Genomic DNA, 21,216 nt, shown 5'->3' with positions numbered 1-21,216 from the left:
GTTTTGGAGGAGAAGATTTTTGTAAAAGTTAACAACTACAACGATGGACAACTGACGCCAAGTGATGAGAAAAGCCAGGTGAGCTAAAAACATATATTATACAATACATACTTAATTGATTAAAACTGATGAAAGTACGTCTGAAGTCAACGAAATCTGTCAGTAAGACAGTGCCACCATCTAAAGCATCTCTGAAAAATATCAATAAATGACATCTGTGTTTTTGCGTTCTCAATGACATATATTGTTGAAAATATCATGTGAGTTATGATGCTGTTTTTTACCTTTTTAATACAGGGTCAATGTCAGTGTGGGATGTAGCCTTATATAATAAGCACTCAATTTAGATGAAGTACGGTAGTTTTCTGCACTCTTTATTTAATCCGATAGTTGATTTAGCTATGGCAAATACCTCCAATTTTTTTTATCCTAACCCCAAGTTCACACTTAAGTTCAACCAATCAATTTTTGAAGGAGAATGATTTTGGAATGATGTCATCATGTTCTTTCATTTGTTTATTTTTGGTTTGCGGTATTTTGAATGTTAAAACTATTTGTTGATTTTCTCCCCTTTAAGAGTTTGAATATTTTACATTTGAAACAAATTTCAGTTTTAAATGATCTATATAGTTCACATATGATGTACTTACCTATAACATGACCTGACTGAACAGGGATCAAACCCACTGGACGAGGATCAACTTGACTGGACAGGGATCAAATCCACTGGACAAGGATCAACTTGACTGGACAGGAAACAAATCCACTGGACAAGGATCAACTTGACTGGACAGGGAACAAATCCACTGGACAAGGATCAACTTGACTGGACAGGGAACAAATCCACTGGACAAGGATCAACTTGACTGGACAGGTATCAAATCCACTGGACAAGGATCAACTTGACTGGACAGGGATCAAATCCACTGGACAAGGATCAACTTGACTGGACAGGGAACAAATCCACTGGACAAGGATCAACTTGACTGGACAGGAAACAAATCCACTGGACAAGGATCAACTTGATTGGACAGGGATCAAATCCACTGGACAAGGATCAACTTGACTGGACAGGAAACAAATCCACTGGACAAGGATCAACTTGTCTGGACAGGGAACAAATCCACTGGACAAGGATCAACTTGACTGGACAGGGAACAAATCCACTGGACAAGGATCAACTTGACTGGACAGGTATCAAATCCACTGGACAAGGATCAACTTGACTGGACAGGGATCAAGTAAATACTGACAGTCAGGGGTACTACTTGTACAAGTGTATTTTATTTACTTGAAGAAGTAAAAAAAAATATACATATATAAGTAAATAAATAATGTTTAAATAATCTCCCCTTCATTTTCTCAAAAATTTACTTGTATAAGTAAACTTTTCTTACAATCCAACAAAAATCCTCAAGTTTTGAGATGTAAAATCATGCCTTTAATGATTTTTCCCAGGTTTGCTCACATTTTTTAATTTAAGTTCAATGTTTCATCTCATTAGTTCAACAAAGAAAATGATTGCGCAAAGATCTTAAGTATTTGCGCAAGGCCTTCAAAAATTGCTCCTTGGGGGCTTGTAAATGAGCAGTGTTCTGAAGATTACAGACAAATGAGATTTTCATTGTCCATGAAATTGCACTGAAATGATTAGTAATGACATCTGCAAAGAGCAGATAATTTAAAATTCTATTACAGCAAAGAAATCCAAAGATTTCAATAAAAGAAGATAGGATTACTTTTTTACTTCTACAAGTAAAAAAATCTGAATGTCTAAGGGACATAACTCAGCCAATATTTTTTTTTACCTATACAAGTAAATAAAATTCACTTGTATAAGTAGCGTACAAATTTACTTATATGTGTATATTTATTTTTACTTCTTCAAGTAAATAAAATACACTTGTACAAGTAGTACCCCTGACTGACTGATAATAGATGTTTAAAATGAGAATATAAATGTTTCTTTTTCAGGTTTCAATAATAATTACATGTTATACAGATGTGTGTGTATTGTGTGATACCATTTTGACCTCTTTCATTGATTGGTTGCTGTCTCATTGATATAAACCTCTAAACTCTCACTCATACAGGATGCATACTTTGTTTTAGTGTCTTGTTTACTACATAAAAACACGGGTTTTGTGATATTTTGAATGTGAACTATATCTGTTAATTATCAACCCCGGTGACAGTTAAAATTCAACATTTCACTCTTTTGAAATAAATTTCAGTAGTAAATGATCCTATCTAGTTCACATGCAATGTACACTTACCTATAATAACAACTCAACTGGACAAGCATGAAATTGACTGGACAATGATCCCAAGGACTGGACAATGATCCCAAGGACTGGACAGTCAATGATCCCAAGGACTGGACAGTCAATGATCCCAAGGACTGGACAATGATCACAAGGACTGGACAATTCTCAAATAAATATATTGATTTTAGACATTATTGATGTTCAAACTGAAAATATAAATGCAATTAAAACAACACTTTATAGACACACTTGTCTATTGTTAAAAACTATTGACCTCTTTTGTTGATTGGTTGCTGTCTCATTGACATATACCTCCCATCCTTGCATTCATACAGCACACTTTGATTTCTTAGTTTACATCTCTATTTGTAATGCTTGCAATGTTTAATTAGAGTCAATTTCCAAGTACAATTAATTTTGTAATTGTGTCATTTTATTTTTTGTATCCCGTCACAAAAGTTGCTAAGTGCAAAATATTAACCTTGTTCTAAAAGAATAAATACAAACACTGGTCTAATCCTATTTAGAATGAATCCTATAGCTCTGGATTATCTCCCCTTTAATACAAACACTTGTTTAATGCTATTTAGAATGAATCCTATAGCTCTGGATTATCTCCCCTTTAATACAAACACTGGTCTAATGCTATTTAGAATGAATCCAATAGCTCTGGATTATTTCCCCTTTAATACAAACACTGGTCTAATGCTATTTAGAATGAATCCTATAGCTCTGGCATGTCTGGATTATCTCCCCTTTAATACAAACACTGGTCTAATGCTCTTTAGAATGTATCCTATATCTCTGGATTATCTCCCCTTTAATACAAACACTGGTCTAATGCTATTTAGAATGAATCCTTTAGCTCTGGATTATCTCCCCTTAATACAAACACTGCTCTAATGCTATTTAGAATGAATCCTATAGCTCTGGATTATCTCCCCTTTAATACAAACACTGGTATAATCCTATTTAGAATGAATCCTATAGCTCTGAATTATTTCCCCTTTAATACAAAAAAAAGCTATTTAGAATGAATCCTATAGCTCTGGATTATCTCCCCTTTAATACAAACACTGGTCTAATGCTATTTAGAATGAATCCTAAAGCTCTGGATTATCTCCCCTTTGATACAAACACTGGTCTAATGCTATTTAGAATGAATCCTATAGCTCTGGATTATCTCCCCTTTAATACAAACACTGGTCTAATACTATTTAGAATGAATCCTATAGCTCTGGATTATCTCCCCTTTAATACAAACACTGGTCTAATGCTATTTAAAATGAATCCTATAGCTCTGGATTATCTCCCCTTTAATACAAACACTGGTCTAATGCTATTTAGAATGAATCCTAAAGCTCTGGATTATCTCCCCTTCAATACAAACACTGGTCTAATGCTATTTAGAATGAATCCTATAGCTCTGGATTATCTCCCCTTTAATACAAACACTGGTCTAATGCTATTTAGAATGAATCCTATAGCTCTGGATTATCTCCCCTTTAATACAAACACTGGTCTAGTACTATTTAAAATGAATCATATAGCTCTGGATTATCTCCCCTTCAATTCACATTTTCAATTTTAATATATTTCTGATTTTCATTTGATAAAAAAATCATTAAACATTCCAATACAATATCAATGTAATGTTCACTGACCTATAGATAGTAATAACTTGACTGGACCTTGAATCAATAAATACTAATAGTAGATCTTCAAACTGAAAATATAAAAAAATACATGTAGCTCAATTTCAGTTTGTTTCACGTTTATATAAATATTGGTAAAACTTTCCCTGAATTTTTATCTGTCATGAATTAAAAAAGAAAAGGTACATGTACCATACAAAGCTAATTAGTGGAAAAGTTTTTAGGACATATTTATTATAGCATGAAGTCATTTTGTGTCCTATGCTATTGCACAATACTTAATATAACTAGATGCCATTGAGATGGGAGCCATCTCTGTGGGCCCCGCTGTCAATAACGTGGGGTAAATAAGTTGTATGGATAATCTGATATGAAGCATTATTTGAAGTTATTACATAGTCTCATGTGTGATTGTTTGTCAGGTATAAAGTATGAAATAATAACAGCTGTCCTCTCAAAATATTGTGTGGATCAAATTTGTTAGCGATGGACAGACCAACAGACAGACAGACCTTTGACCTAGGAAGTTGTACATACATCATGACAAACCCTCTGGTGTTGGTTAAAATGGATGTCAAGTATAATATTTGAAATCATAACGGTTCTCAAGATATAGAGCGGACACGATCTTCACCACAGGACACAGGGTTGTCAACTGAAACCAAAGTTTTTTTTTACCTTGACCTTTGACCTAGGAAGTTGTACATACATCATGACACGCCCTCTGGTGGTGTTAAAAATGGATGTCAAGTATAAACTTTGAAATCATAACGATTATCTAGATATCGAGCGGACACAATCTTCACCACAGGACATGGGGTTGTCAACTGAAACCAAAGTTTTTGACCTTGACCTTTGACCTAGGAAGTTGTACATACATCATGACACACCCTCTGGTGTTGGTTAATAAACATGTTAAGTATTAAGTATAAAATCACAATGGTTATCTAGATATGGAGCGGACACGATCTTCACCACAGGACACGGGGTTGTCAACTGAAACCAAAGTTTTTGACCTTGACCTTTGACCTAGGAATTTGTACATACATCATGACACACCCTCTGGTGTTGGTTAAAATGGATGTCAAGTATAAACTTTGAAATCATAACAGTTCTCAAGATATAGAGCTGACACGATCTTCACCACAGGACACAGGGTTGTCAACTGAGACCAAAGTTTTTTTTACCTTGACTTTTGACCTAGGAAGTTGTACATACATCATGACACGCCCTCTGTGGTGGTTAAAATGGATGTCAAGTATAAACTTTGAAATCATAACGGTTATCTAGATATCGAGCGGACACGATCTTCACCACAGGACATGGGGTTGTCAACTGAAACCAAAGATTTTGACCTTGACCTTTGACCTAGGAAGGTGTACATACATCATGACACACCCTCTGGTGTTGGTTAATAAACATGTTAAGTATTGAGTATAAAATCACAATGGTTATCTAGATATGGAGCGGACACGATCTTCACCACAGGACACAGGGTTGTCAACTGAAACCAAAGATTTTGACCTTGACCTTTGACCTAGGAAGTTGTACATACATCATGACACACCCTCTGGTGTTGGTTAAAATGGATGATAAGTATAAACTTTGAAATCATAACGGTTATCAAGATATAGAGCGGACACGATCTTCACAAAAGAACACAGGGTTGTCAACTGAAACCAAAGTTTTGTTACCTTGACCTTTGACCTAGGAAGTTGTACATACATCATGACACGCCCTCTGGTGGTGGTTAATAAACATGTAAAGTATAAAGTATGAAATCATAATGGTTCTCTAGATATGGAGCGGACACAAAGTTAAAGTGTTACGGACCTACAGACGGACGGACAGATTGATCAGTATAGGGCGACCCCCCTAAAGGCGGGGCCCTAATAATTTACACATCCTGTTTGGTGTGTATCTCCTGCCATATCAGTATAAAACCAAAAAATTATGAAGAAACCCCCCCCCCCCCAAATTTTTTTTTCTTTCTTTTAACCCCCCTTGGAGTAATTACCCCCAAACTCAATTCCTGCCTGTTATGGTACCTTGCAGTACAATTTCAGAGAGATCGACACATTTAAAAACAAGTCACCTTAACTTTATACAACTGCAGAAGTCGAACCCTGAACAGTTTGGGCAAGCATATATGTCAATTAAAATCTGTACTCAACATTACTGGTTGAGCGAAAAAAAATACTTTTTTAACTTCAAGCTGTTAGTTTGTAGTTAATGTACTCAACACATTTAATATGATTTTTGTCTATTGCCTGATAAACTACATTTAGTAATTCATCAATTCAGTTTCTCTACTATGAGTTTACAGCTACAGTGTATGAATATTTCAACAACATGGATATGAAATAGTGTATTGCTTTATGCTCGACACAAAACTTAATTAGAGCTAATAGATTTATCATTAAAAATGTTTTGTATGGTCAAAGGCTTAAATAGTTTTTATATATGCCACTAGGTTCACTTTTCTCTGATCTGTAGTAAATTAAATCATTAATGGCTTAAGTCATTATAAATAAATACTATTTATATAAAGGTTCATAATACTCTGAATTAACTGCACAATTTACCAGAATCACTTTCCTCCTTTCTTTATAACAGATCTATGTAGGCCACATGTATATATCTAACAGGACATTATTGTTTTAATATTTCTGTACTCTTTTCTTCAGCGTTCACTACGTTTTAGACCTAAAAAAAAGAGTATAAAAATAACATTTTGTTTGTGCTGAAAAATAACATATCTAGTCCCAGTTTCAATCTAAAATAAAATAGCTCCCCCTTTATAAACACATTGGACATGTGTCTGTCTCAAGTCAAGAAGATTAACGCAAGTTGCGAGGCCAAATATTCTCCATGGAAATGAGACATGCTAATGCTTATATATATGCATATCAATTAACATTGGCCTACCACTTATGGTTCCCCTTGAATTGACCAAATTACAAACTAATACATGTAAACGAAGCAAAAGTTTTAACGTCAATAGACCATTACTGAGGGGGCAGGGCCAAAAAATCTCCATGGAATCAGTGATTTGTAGTAATGAGTCATGTAAGTATTGTGTATACATTGTAAGTTTCATAACATTTGGTTGAGGCAAACTTAAGTAAGAGAACAGAAACGAAAAATTCAGCAATTTTTCCTTTTGTAAAAAGGCATAACTCTAGAACAGTAAAAGTGACACCACCAAAAATCAATCTTGATCTGTATTTTGTGGTTACAGTCAAACCTGATTAAACCGGACCCTGAATAAACCGGCTTCCTGTACATTCCGGCCGAAAATGAAAGTCCCATTTTTTTCCCTTCAAAGTCTTTGTTAAAATACCCTTTGTAAACCGGACCCTGTGTATTCCGAATTCCGGTCTAATTATGAAGTCCCAATACTCTTAATTACATTAATTATTACCTGTCAAAACCGGTGTGTCCAATTAATTTCACTGATCGATATGCAATCAAAACATAATTGTTTATACAATATGACTTTTCAGGATAATCAATTAGTCAGGTGTTAAACTGTGAAGTGAACTTACAATCATACAGTCATTGACAGTAGTGAGCTGTATTATTTATTAAAACATTATAAACGTGCCAATTGAAGGACAAGACACACCGAATATATCTCGGATTTAAGTTACGTTTTGTAACTTGGATAAACAAATTTAAATCGCAGCATAAGAAATTTACAACGTGATGTCGAAACCCTGCGTTCCCTGCTGTGAACCCCTAAACAAATGACCTTGATAATGAAAACCACCCGGATGACAACAATCAATGGGGATAGTACACTGTACGACAACGTTTCAATAGTGATGAAATTACGTTTGATAATATTCTGGCTTTTTGATCGGCCATTCCAACATTTCAAATAAATGATCATGGAAGTAAATCGAAACTCTCGTCTCACAATCCAAACAACGCGAGCATTAGGATGCAAATGTAAACAATGGAAAACGAAGTGAAAGTATTTTAATTGATCAGATATTCTTTACTATCAAAGAGAACTTTTATATGCAAACTATCGGACGTCACAAGTCATAATGTTCCGGTCGATACAGAAACCTGAATAAACCGGCTCACTGCCCAAACCGGCCCTTTTTCATAGTCCCGTAGCCGGCCGGTTTATACAGGTTTTACTGTATAAGCATTGTGTATAAGTTTCGTAACATTTGGTTGAAGCAAACTTAAGTTAGAGAACTGAAACAAAAAATTCAGCTTTTGTAAAGGGGCATAACTCTAGAACAGTTAAAATGGTTAAAGTGACACCACCAAAATTGAACTAGAGCTGCATTTTGTGGTAATAAGCATTCAGTATAAGTTTCATAACATTTGGTTGAGGTAAACTTAAGTTAGAGAATGGAAACCAACATTGGGACGTACATGTACATACGTATGGACGGACAAGGGTAAAGCTTAATGCCCCTCTGCTACGGCAGGGGCATAAAAACGCAGAGGGAAAAAGACAGAGAATATGAAAAAATGAAAACGAGAATTTGATTGGTTGCTTGATTGTTGGTTTGCTAATGTCTAGGCAAATATTTCATGCATATTCAGGACAAACGAGAACTTGAAAAGTCATGCTTAACTGATTTCCCCGGCCCTTGGTTCTCCAGTAAACATGGTGAAAAAACTTCTGAAATAAATTTAATTTTTGCACAATTTGTAGAAAACACCCACATCTTACTAATTAAAAGTATATATAAACAAGTGAAACTGCGAGCTACTGCTCACTGATGATACCCCCGCCGCAAGTGGATAATATTAATAGTGTAAAAATATGCAAGTGTTCGGTAAACAGGAAGTTGTCGAGTGATGAATCTGAAAACACATCACACGATATAGCTGACTTAAATAAATCCTGAAACCAAATTTCAGAAATCCTTGTATTGTAGTTCCTGAGAAAAATGTGACGAAAATTTTTAAACTTGGCTATCATGTGTAAAATCATACAAGTGTTCGGTAAACAGGAAGTTGTCAAGTGATCAATCTGAAAACGCATCACACGGTATAGCTGACTTAGATAAACCCCGAAACCAAATTTCAGAAATCCTTGTATTGTAGTTCCTGAGAAAAATGCGACGAAAGTTTCATGGGACAGACTGACTGACGGACGGACTGACAGACTGACGGACAGACAGAGGTAAAACAGTATACCCCCCTTTTTTCAAAGCGGGGGTATAACCCCCTTTTTTCAAAGTGGGGGTATAATTATTACAATGTATCAATTTGTTGGCACACTGAATGATTTATTATAAATACATGTATTAATTAGTCATTCCTTCCCTCGTTTCAAAATTTATAAAATATCATGGATGTATCTCTACCATGTATACTGGCTTTCATTAAAAAAAGTTAACCATATTATACATCCTTTTATTCATACACATAAACAAATATCACAAACATACTTTTTTTTGTGATACAGTTAAAAATTAAGAATCATACAAGCTTACAATAAATTACTTCAATATTTATTGGGAAATTCAGGGCAAGTAACTTTTTTCTCGACAAGTAAAATTTAGTTTTACTAGGGGCAAGTTCTCACAACAAATATTTCCACAACCCTGTTCATTTCTGTCAATCATATTTATTTTTCATAAATTGTTTTGTTAATATAATTCAGGCTGTTTGTTTTCTCCTTTGAATTGTTCCACATTTTTCATGTCGAGGCCTTTATAAGCCAACTATATGGTATGGATATTTTTCATGTCGGGGCCTTTATAAGCCAACTATACGGTATGGATTTTTCTCATTGTTGAATCCTTACCGTTGTCTATGTTTGCTGACATCCCCTTCATATGAGTTGTCTCATTGGCATTCAAACTACATCTTATTTTCATATTATGACATTATCCTTTTATAAAAATCAAAGCACCAAATTAAAGAGTGCTATAGGCAGCTGATCAAAAACCCATAGGCAAACTTGACCACGTTCAGATGAATAGTGTAAAGAATTAGTCAAAATATTTATCTGAGGCATTATTCTCAGCTATTTCTTAAGTATCAAATAATGCTTGTACAGTAATATTTATGTTATGCAATCCTTCCACTTTCAAAAGTTATTTCCAATTTATATTTATAAAGATTCAATGTCTTAGATTATACACATACACTGTCCTATGTTAGGGGAGAGTTTTGTGCCAGTTAAGATGTTTAAGCCGCCACATTCTGTATGTACATTGTACCTGTCCATAGTGAGGACCCACTAATGTGGAGATTGTAGCTGTATATCATATTTATTTTTCATAATTGTTTTGTACATTTTTTTAAATTTTATTAATTTCTTGTGTATACATATATGTACTTCTGATTTTAGTATGATGTCCAAGTTATTGTAAGTGCTCTTTTGTTGCAACGTTGGAAAGTTCTAGGTGGAAAGTTCTCCAGAACTTATTAACTACATTGTAGTTACTTTGTTCTTCCTCTGGTTTAAAAGTTCCACCGGAACAAGTGACCAGTTGAAATACATGTAGTTTACATTTTTGTTATTATGTTAAGGGGCCAGAAAAAGCAATCCTTTGGGTGAAGGAGTTTCTCTCTGTATTAAAGATCCATTGGAAACCTTCGACTGTTGTCTGCTCTAAGATCTGAATATTGTCTCTATGACACATAACCCATTTTCACAATGTTCACTCTCAATTTTTTACGTCTCAATTAATAACTGAATTAAAATATCTTGATTACGGTTTTAAGTTAACTGTCTTCCATTACTTATATCATAATAAAAAAAAACACATTTATTTAAACTTTCAATAACTGTAATAGTAGGAATTAAGAAAAACTTGTTTGTAACTTAAACTTGTTGAAAACATATTAAACGTTTCTCGAGCCTCGTTAGTCGTTACCTTTTTATCGTATCATGAGATTTTTTTCATATTATTTTCATGGGGAAATCGTTTGCCAGCATAAAGTTGCTGAAGGAATCGCATAGAATTGATTCAATAACACTTAACGAGTGTTTAAATGTGAAAAATTATAAAAGAAACATATAAAATAGTCGTATTTTTCTGTTCCAGAAATCGAAAAGTGCTTGTAAATCAAAAACAATTACGGTGTGATACGCGTCACTGATTCGGAATTAATATTTTTACAACAAAATATGCGACTTTGAAGTTAAATAATGCCGTTCTTTAGAAAACAGTTGTTAAAGTTTTAATCACAATATTTATTGAATAACATTGAGCTTAATCAAAGCACATGTAGCATTATGCTACATTGTACACAAAAGCGAAACAATCTTAAAATGACATTGACATCGACCAATCAGAAAACTACAATAACAACAACTTAATTTGACAAGCATGAAGGTTATTTGCGAGAATTCGGAATAATATTAACAATAAACAAATGAGCATACATTTAAGATTACTGAATAAAGATGATTTAAATAATCTCAATCATTTCAGACAAAAACAGATTAAAATGATTAATAATAAAGTACCAATGTATCATCAGAATTCTCTCAATTTAAAAGGTACATAAATTTCGTCTTTTATGTAATTTGAAATTGCTGCCAACTTATATCAGGGCCCGTGACGAGATCGGGCCCACTCTTAGGCAGCCCTAGCTGCGGTTTCGTAGCTCTTTAGGTCCTTTTGTTATTTTTTGACTATTTGCGGACCATAGAGCCCCTGCTCCCCCTTTTGAACATTTCTAGATGCCACTGAATAGTTTAATTTAAGTGAAGACAACTCGTAAAGTTTAAAACGAAAACTTCTATGCGATCACACTTTTTAGAAAAAGTAAACAAAACTAGTTTATTTCTTTTCATATTCATAGTAAATAGGTCGACCGTCGTTATATCTTATATGCTGGTAACGATAAATTTTGATAAATTCATATTTTTTTACATGTCGACTGTCGTTCTAGAAGAACCAACTTTTTTTCGATTGAAGTCTGTTTTATATTCACTTACTTTTCTGCGTTATCACAATATCTTGCAATTGGTTATATCTTAGGGTATATCTTTTAAACAAAATCGTCTGTTTTTCCATTTCTTTCACAGACTTTTGACAGGGGGCGCGAAATCTGGTGCGCATATATTGTACAACTCGTTTCAGGACTTATTTCTCCGGAAAATCTCATGATATGATAAATATATCCGACACTGTTGCCCTCGCAGTGGCGGATCCAGGTTGACGTAGAGGTTGTACACTCCCCCTTTGAACGAAAAAAAAAGAGTTCTCATGTTACTCACGATTTCTATGTTTTTTACAATAAAGTTGTCAAAAATAAAATCGGCTCGCTCCGCTCGACGATATGATAAATTCGTTTTTGAGAATAACCCCCCTCAGTTTCAAAAATCCTGGATCCGCCCCTGAGTCTAGTATATTAACTGCTTCATAGTATTAAATATTGAACAGCTGATCTTTAAAAAAAAAAAGCCCCAATAAAATGCATCATGGACAGGAGGCGGCTGAGAAGTTGGATGAGCCGGTCGGCCTTCATTTCTATAGTCTTTAATTTTTCTTACTTTTTGTCTATTTGTGTCTATTCTTTATATTTAAGCACCTCATTATTCTATATCCTTTTTGTCCATTTTTCTCTATTCTGTTAACCCCATCCACGTGACCCTCCTATAGATGGGCGTTTTTTTTGGTTCTTCGGTAGTGAGCCAGAAGAGGTAAATTTCTGTTTGTATTTCTTTGCATTGGGAATATCTTCTGTCTCTCTTCTATCTCTTCCTTTTAGATATATAGTTTAGACGACACATGCATAACAAACATGATGCGTTTAGTCTAAATAGCATTAATATTTATGAATGCAGATATAATAGAATGTGAGCTGTGTGATAAACGTTTTCATGGTAAGGCAGCCTTAGTAGAACATCCCTGTAGGGACGATACGCTGTATGAGTATTAAAACTACACGGAAAATAACAGTAAGGGTACGACTATTTATATTCTGGGGAGGCGAGGGGGCATGAGGATATTTTACTGATTTATTATTTCAATTTCAATTTCAATCTGTCGCTTAGCTTGCCATTTTTTTCAGCTCTTACCAGACCATCATAATTATTCATATTCAAAATCATCGGACTTAGATGGGAAAAGGACTGGTTAATGTCATTCCATCCAGACAAATGTTCCATTCTAAGAATCACACACACAAAAAAAACACATTCTTCAAACTGATGCAGCTACAAAATATTTATGCCTACATGTAACCATCCTATCAGATCTCAAATGGAATAAACATGTAGATAATAGAACAGAAAATGCAAATCGACAACTACATTTTCTAAAACGTAACCCGTAAAAGAATCATCCAAACAAATAAAATAAAGGGCACACATGTCGTTAGTAAGACCCAAGCTTGGGTACAGCTCTTGTGTCTGGGACCCTCACAACAAAACCAAAACAATCAAATTGAGATGGTCCAGCGAAGAGCTGCCCGCTTTACATGTAATAGACACCACAATATAAGCTCTGTCTCAAATATGCTCAAACGCCTACAGTGGCCTTCATTAGAACTGAGACGAATACAGACGAGACTAGTGGTTTTCTATAAAATTACACACCACCATTTAGCAATCTACTCTGAAGATCTTCTCATTAAATTAGACAGCAGAACAAGACATATATAAGCATACCAATCACTATATATAATTATAAACAAATTCAGTCTCAGACCAGTAAAGATTCTTACAAATTCTCATTTTATGCGCATATAATAGTACAATGGAACTTACTTCCAACCTCAGCAATCCTTTGTACAACAGTTGACGACTTCAAAGAGCAGATTTCTATATCTGCTCTTTCGCAAATATTCTAAACACTGCATAACATGCACACAGTTTTACCAAGAAATATACATAGGATAACAAAACAAAAACATTTTTTTTAAATTAAATCACTTATATATATATATTTTTTTTCTGTTCACCAATATAACGTAATAATACTGAAAAGTTTATTTCTTTTAAATTGTAAATAAGCCACGCATGCACCAGCACGTACTAGTCAAAGTTGTGACTGAGTGCGGGAATAAGAAGATAGATAGATTTATCACGTGTTTAAATTGATTCATTGATTTGTGGTTGATTATTTTTGAAGTCCAGTGACAAATATTTCATGAAAGTAATGGAAAACACGAGTTCAAAAGTCAGGTAGATAATATAGAAAAGGGAAGTCTGGTATAGTTACAATCCATCAGAGTTCAAATGAGGTGGATTTAAGCAATTAAAGGCACCCTTTCGGCCTTAAACAATGACAAAATCTCATACCGTATAGTTAGCTATGAAAGGCCCCGACATAAAAAATGTGAAACAATTCAAACGAAAACTATAACGGTCTTATTATATAACAAAACAATTTACAAAAATCAAATATGAGTCAAAAGACATGAACCAACGACAACCACTTTTAGAACTACATGCTACTGATTTAACACAGTCACATATTAAAAAAATATGGCAGGGTAAAACATGTTTGTGAACGCACAATCCTTCCATAAACTGGGACAGTGGCGTAATAGTACAACATAAGAACAAATTTTTAAAATTATGCAATTGCAATAGGATAAACTCAAAAGACCGGTACGTTGTTTCTGGCGGAGAGTTGTCCCTGATGGAGAGTTGTCTCTGGCGGAGAGTTGTCTCTGATGGAGAGTTATCTCTAAAAAAGGATTGTCTCAGACGGAGAGTTGTTTCTGGCGGAGAGTTGTCCCCGATAGTGAGTTGTCTCTGATTGAGAGTTGTCTCTGAGGGAGAGTTGTCTCTGATAGAGAGTTGTCTCTGTTGGAGAGTTGTCTCTGAGGGAGAGTTGTCTCTGATAGAGAGTTGTCTCTGTTGGAGAGTTGTCTCTGAGGGAGAGTTGTCTCTGATAGAGAGTTGCCTCTAATGGAGAGTTGTCTCTGATTGAGAGTTGTCTCTGATGGAGAGTTATCTCTGATAAAGAGTTGTCACTGACGGAGAGTTGTCTCTGATGGAGAGTTATCTCTGATATTGAGTTGTCTCAGACGGAGAGTTGTCCCTGCTTGAGAGTTGTCTCTGGCGGAGAGTTGTCTCTGATGGAGAGTTGTCTCTGATGGAGAGTTGTCTCTGATGGAGAGTTGTCTTTGATAGAGGGTTGTCTCTGATGGAGAGTTGTCTCTGATGGAAAGTTGTCTGAGAGAGTTATCTCTGATGGAGAGTTGTCTCTATTAGAGGGTTGTCTCTATTAGAGAGTTGTCTCTGATAGAGAGGTGTCTCTGATGGGAAGTTGTCTCAGACGGAGAGTTGTCTCTGATGGAAAGTTGTTTCTGATGGAGAGTTGTCTTTGTGGTAAGTTGTCTCTGTTGGAGACGGAGTTCTCTAATGTAGTGTTGTTTCTTATAAAGATTTGTTTGTGATAAAGAGTTGTCTCTGATTGTGAGTTGTTTCTGTGGAGAGTTGTCTCTGATTGAGAGTTGTTTCTTATGGAGAGTTTGTCTGATTGAGAGTTGTCTTTGGTGAGGAGTTGTCTTTGTGGAATGTTGTCTCTGATGGAGAGTACATTGGTTCTGATGGAGATTGTTTCTTATAGGCAGTTCCCTCTCATGGAGAGTTGTCGCTAATGGAGACTTGTCTCTGATAGAGAGTTGTCACTGATGGAGAGTTGTCACTGATGGAGAGTTGTCTCTGATGAAGAGTTGTCTCTGATGGAGAGTTGTCTCTGATGGAGAGTTGTCTCTGATGAAGAGTTGTCTCTGATAGAGAGTTGTTACTGATGGAGAGTTGTCTCTGATGGAGAGTTGTAACTGATTGAGAGTTGTCTCTGATGGAGAGTTGTTACTGATTGAGAGTTGTCTCTGATGGAGAGTTGTCTCTGATTGATAGTTGTCTCTGATGGAGAGTTGTCTCTGATTGATAGTGGTCACTGATGGAGAGTTTTCTCTGATTGAGAGTTGTCTCTGATGGAGAGTTGTCTCTGATGAAGAGTTGTCTCTGATGGAGAGTTGTCTCTGATGGAGAGTTGTCTCTGATGGAGAGTTGTCACTGATTGAGAGTTGTCACTGATGAAGAGTTGTCTCTGATGGAGAGTTGTCACTGATGAAGAGTTGTCTCTGATGGAGAGTTGTCTCTGATGAAGAGTTGTCACTGATGGAGAGTTGTCTCTGATGGAGAGTTGTCTCTGATGGAGAGATGTCTCTGATTAAGAGTTGTCTCTGATGGAGAGTTGTCTCTGATGGAGAGTTGTCTCTGATGGAGAGTTGTCTCTGATGGAGAGTTGTCTCTGATGGAGAGTTGTCTCTGATCGATAGTGGTCACTGATGGAGAGTTGTCTCTGATGGAGAGTTGTCTCTGATGGAGAGTTGTCTCTGATGGAGAGATGTCTCTGATTAAGAGTTGTCTCTGATGGAGAGTTGTCTCTGATGGAGAGTTGTCACTGATGGAGAGTTGTCTCTGATGGAGAGTTGTCACTGATGGAGAGTTGTCTCTGATGGAGAGTTATCTCTGATGGATAGTTGTCACTGATTGATAGTGGTCACTGATGAAGAGTTGTCTCTGATGGAGAGTTGTCTCTGATGGAGAGTTGTCACTGATGGAGAGTTGTCTCTGATGGAGAGTTGTCACTGATGGAGAGTTGTCTCTGATGGAGAGTTATCTCTGATGGATAGTTGTCACTGATTGATAGTGGTCACTGATGAAGAGTTGTCACTGATGGAGAGTTGTCTCTGATTGAGAGATGTCTCTGATGGAGAGTTGTCTCTGATGGAAAGTTGTCTCTGATGGACAGTTGTCACTGATGGAGAGTTGTCTCTGATGGAGAGTTGTCACTGATGGAGAGTTGTCTCTGATGGAGAGTTGTCTCTGATGGAGAGTTGTCTCTGATGGAGAGTTGTATCTGATGGAGAGTTGTCTCTGATGGACAGTTGTCACTGATGGAGAGTTGTCTCTGATGGAGAGTTGTCACTGATGGAGAGTTGTCTCTGATGGAGAGTTGTCTCTGATTGATAGTTGTCACTGATTGATAGTGGTCACTGATGAAGAGTTGTCACTGATGGAGAGTTGTCTCTGATTAAGAGTTGTCTCTGATGGAGAGTTGTCTCTGATGGAGAGATGTCTCTGATTAAGAGTTGTCTCTGATGGAGAGTTGTCTCTGATGGAGAGTTGTCTCTGGTGGAGAGTTGTCTCTGATGGAGAGTTGTCACTGATGGAGAGTTGTCACTGATGGAGAGTTGTCTCTGATGGAGAGTTGTCTCTGATTGATAGTTGTCACTGATTGATAGTGGTCACTGATGAAGAGTTGTCACTGATGGAGAGTTGTCTCTGATTAAGAGTTGTCTCTGATGGAGAGTTGTCTCTGATGGAGAGATGTCTCTGATTAAGAGTTGTCTCTGATGGAGAGTTGTCTCTGATGGAGAGTTGTCTCTGATGGAGAGTTGTCTCTGATGGAGAGTTGTCTCTGATGGAGAGTTGTCTCTGATCGATAGTGGTCACTGATGGAGAGTTGTCTCTGATGGAGAGTTGTCTCTGATGGAGAGTTGTCTCTGATGGAGAGATGTCTCTGATTAAGAGTTGTCTCTGATGGAGAGTTGTCTCTGATGGAGAGTTGTCACTGATGGAGAGTTGTCTCTGATGGAGAGTTGTCACTGATGGAGAGTTGTCTCTGATGGAAAGTTGTCTCTGGTGGAGAGTTGTCTCTGATGGAGAGTTGTCTCTGATTGATAGTTGTCACTGATTGATAGTGGTCACTGATGAAGAGTTGTCACTGATGGAGAGTTGTCTCTGATTGAGAGATGTCTCTGATGGAGAGTTGTCTCTGATGGAGAGTTGTCTCTGATGGAGAGTTGTCACTGATGGAGAGTTGTCTCTGATGGAGAGTTGTCTCTGATGGAGAGTTGTATCTGATGAAGAGTTGTCGCTGATGCAGAGTTTCTCTGATGGAGAGTTGTCTCTGATGGAGAGTTGTCACTGATGGACAGTTGTCACTGATGGAGAGTTGTCACTGATGGAGAGTTGTCACTGATGGACAGTTGTCTCGGATGGAGAGTTGTCTCTGATGGAGAGTTGTCTCTGATGGAGAGTTGTTTCTGATGGAGAGTTGTTTCTGATTGATAGTTGTCTCTGATGGAGAGTTGTCTCTGATGGAGAGTTGTCTCTGATGGATGTCTCTGATTGATAGTTGTCACTGATGGAGAGTTGTCTCTGATGGAGAGTTGTCTCTGATGGAGAGTTGTCTCTGATGGAGAGTTGTCACTGATGGAAAGTTGTCACTGATGGAGAGTTGTCTCTGATTGAGAATTGTCTCTGGTGGGAGAGATACCTCTTTGGCAATCACGTACAATTTTGTATCGAGAAACGGTATGCATCATTAATAAGAATGTTTAGCTTCATAAATCCGTTTTATGATCCTTCGTATGTTTTGTATACTGAAAAATGAAAAATTTTGCATAACCGTTACCTAAATATTATTTGCCTTTCAGAATTTAGATCACATAGAGAAGTTTAAAAAAAGCCTGACATTTGGTTAGATAATTGCATGCGATACTTATATAAGCACTGAGAAGATGCGGTATGATTGCCAAAGAGACAACTCTCCACAAGAGACCAAATGACGAAGGAGTTAGCAATTATAGGACACTATAAGATCTTCAGCAATGAGAAAAAGCCTTCACCACATATCAAGCTGTAAAGGGTCTTAAAGTTACAAATGTTTCAGACTGATCGAGTATTATAGTTCAGACTTTTAAGTATTGTCTAGATTGTGGTCGAGTACAAATCAGTACATACAAGTATGGTTAAGATTGGGGTCAAGTAAATTTCCAGTAAAATTTAGACTTATTCAGAATGATCGAGTAATAATCAGTACAGTAGAGTACAATTACTGCTTATTTTAGACTCATTCAGAATGATCGAGTAATAATCAGTACAGTAGAGTACAAATACTGCTAATTTTAGACTTTCTGGTTTGCAATGATGGGTAAAAGTAAGATTTGTAGAAAGTTTTTAAAATAACTTTGCATTATCAACAAAATGTAAGAAAAACACTTTTCACATATTTTGGGACAGGTAATTCAGTTTATTGACATTCCGGAAGTCGCCTATTGCTAACAACCTTCTCTACACGTAAGCAAACTAAGTAACATGTTTACCCTAAAGTTGTAATTCAAATTAATGAAAAAGTCAATTTGGCCTCAAAACTTCTCATTAAGTGAAGTTTCATTTATTTGTCAGAGTAGGTTTTCTCGCTACATTGAAGACCCATTGGTTGCCTTCTGCTGTTGTCTGCTCTATGGTCGGGTTGGTGTCGCTCTGACACATTCCCAATTTCCTTTCTCAATTTTTATTTACATGTTCTAAATACTAATTGAATGAATAAGTGGTGTGACACCATACCGAGGAACCGTTTTACTCAAGTCAAAAATCGAGCACCTGAGTTATCCATTACGATATTATTTTCGTTGCAATTTAAGAAATGACTTTGAAAAAAACTATATAATACAATTCAATTACTAATACGTAATTCTCTGTCGACATGCAATTTTCATAAACAGTAAAATACATCAAGGTCAAGTTAAAGTAAATGAGCTATGTCCCAGATTTTGATGAAGGTTGGCTCGTTTAGCTACAACTAAATATGGAAGAAAAAGTAAAGCATTTATCTGTTTAATTTTCTGAAACATTACGAACGTTATCCTTTTAAAAAAAGATGCACATTTGTATAGAAACCACATTAAATAGACCAAAACGTACGTAAATGTGTCTTAAACTAATTGAATCGCCAATTATCAATGCATAGATTTTTCTCAAAATTTATATATTTTTGATACATATATTTCCGTTTTAATGATGTAAAACGATAACACAGTTCAAAGTTTAAGTTTCAATTTCCGTCTTTCTACATGTTACTATGTGTATGATGAGAGGTTTCCGCTTCTCCGACATTTACCTCTTTTCTATATGTCATGAATTAAAGTTAAACAAATTTTTATAACTGAAAAAAAACTTTCGACAATCATGTAACTATAAGTTTTCAAAACTATAAGATTAAAGCTAATTGATTTCCGCCTTCCCCGATAGGAGAGACTTCAGCAAAATAAGTCATTCTTTTCCTGACATATTGTCGCCAATAGAATCTTCCGGTTTTCATTGTGATTTTGTGTTTTTCAAAAATCATTATAATATTTATTTCATTTAAATATTTGCTTTAGAAATCCGTTTTATGATCCTTCATATGTTGAGTCCTTCTTTAAAAACTTTTGATAATAGTAAATTTTTAAAGTTCTAATTTTCCCACGGTTGGAAAAGGCATTTAAGCATGGTTCTTAAAAGTTGAAAAAATTCTAAGCATTTTGAAGGAAAATGATCATGCTGTCATACAACGTAATATCATATTTACCTTTCTGAGCAGCACGTAAGAAATACGCCTTGCTGCATACGAGGCCTCAGCTCGATGAGTAATGAACACAGGAAGAGAAAACATTTAGTGAAAACGAGACAATATAAAAGCACTGACGTACTGTTAACTCGGAAGACCCCATATATATTGGTTTATTTCTTCGTCTGCCTACTTGCATAGTGCTTGGAACTCCTCAACCAAAAATACGTGAACTGTTTATTAAATGGAAGGGGGGAGGGTTCGATACATTGTTTTAATTTATGTTGTTTTTTTTTTGTAATTTTGAGAAGAAATGTCGAGCTATTGAGATCATAACAAAATTAAAACTGGTTCTTTTTATTTTTTTCTTTGTCTAGTATGAACATTAAATGAGGTTCTTCGCGATACATGTATTATACATTCTTCTTCGTTCAGGCCCGTACGCTCCACAGAGAGTCAAGCATCATACGGTTTTTATATATCAGAACTCGTTCGTTATGTTCGTGTGTGCAGTGATGTAAAGCTTGTACACAGGGAAAAAAGAGGTTAATTTTGATTGGTTAATTTTCATTGATGTTTTTTTTTTATATGCAATGAAATGTCATGTGAACTTTTGTCTATATATGTAGTTCTGGAAAGGATAAAACTTTACTCATGCCAAGCATTTTTTTTAATTTGAAACTTAGATAGATTCTGCACATAATTTCGACTGTAACTGAAAATCGAAAAAAAAATGCATGTATCTGTTTTATTTTCTGAAATAGTGAAGTACACCTTTCAAAACAGATGCACATTTGTATAGATATCACATAAAATCGGCGAAACACGTTCTTAAATATGTCGGCTTAGAATAATATAATCTCCAATCACAAATTCATATATTTTTCTTTAACATAAATATGTTGTTGTCAGATACATACATTTCTATTTTCAGATATAAAATAATATTACAGGTCAAAGATAAGTTTCAATTTCGATTTCCGCCTTTGTACATGT

The 21,216-nt window shown here is 35.7% G+C and overlaps 1 long non-coding RNA gene across 1 annotated transcript; it reads right to left on the bottom strand.

Moving 5' to 3' along the window:
- LOC134691302 (uncharacterized) lies at window positions 1-20,302 on the bottom strand. Its single transcript, XR_010102111.1, has 5 exons — window positions 20,242-20,302; window positions 6,508-6,628; window positions 3,932-3,993; window positions 2,277-2,473; window positions 1-191 (listed from the first exon to the last, which is right to left on the bottom strand). It is a non-coding gene; the product is annotated as an uncharacterized LOC134691302 (long non-coding RNA).
- Between the last annotated feature and the right edge of the window lie 914 nt (window positions 20,303-21,216).

This window comes from Mytilus trossulus, chromosome 11, assembly GCF_036588685.1.
Source record: "Mytilus trossulus isolate FHL-02 chromosome 11, PNRI_Mtr1.1.1.hap1, whole genome shotgun sequence".
In the NCBI taxonomy this organism is placed as follows: Eukaryota; Metazoa; Mollusca; class Bivalvia; order Mytilida; family Mytilidae; genus Mytilus; species Mytilus trossulus.
This window is presented reverse-complemented; position numbering and strand designations above follow the sequence as displayed.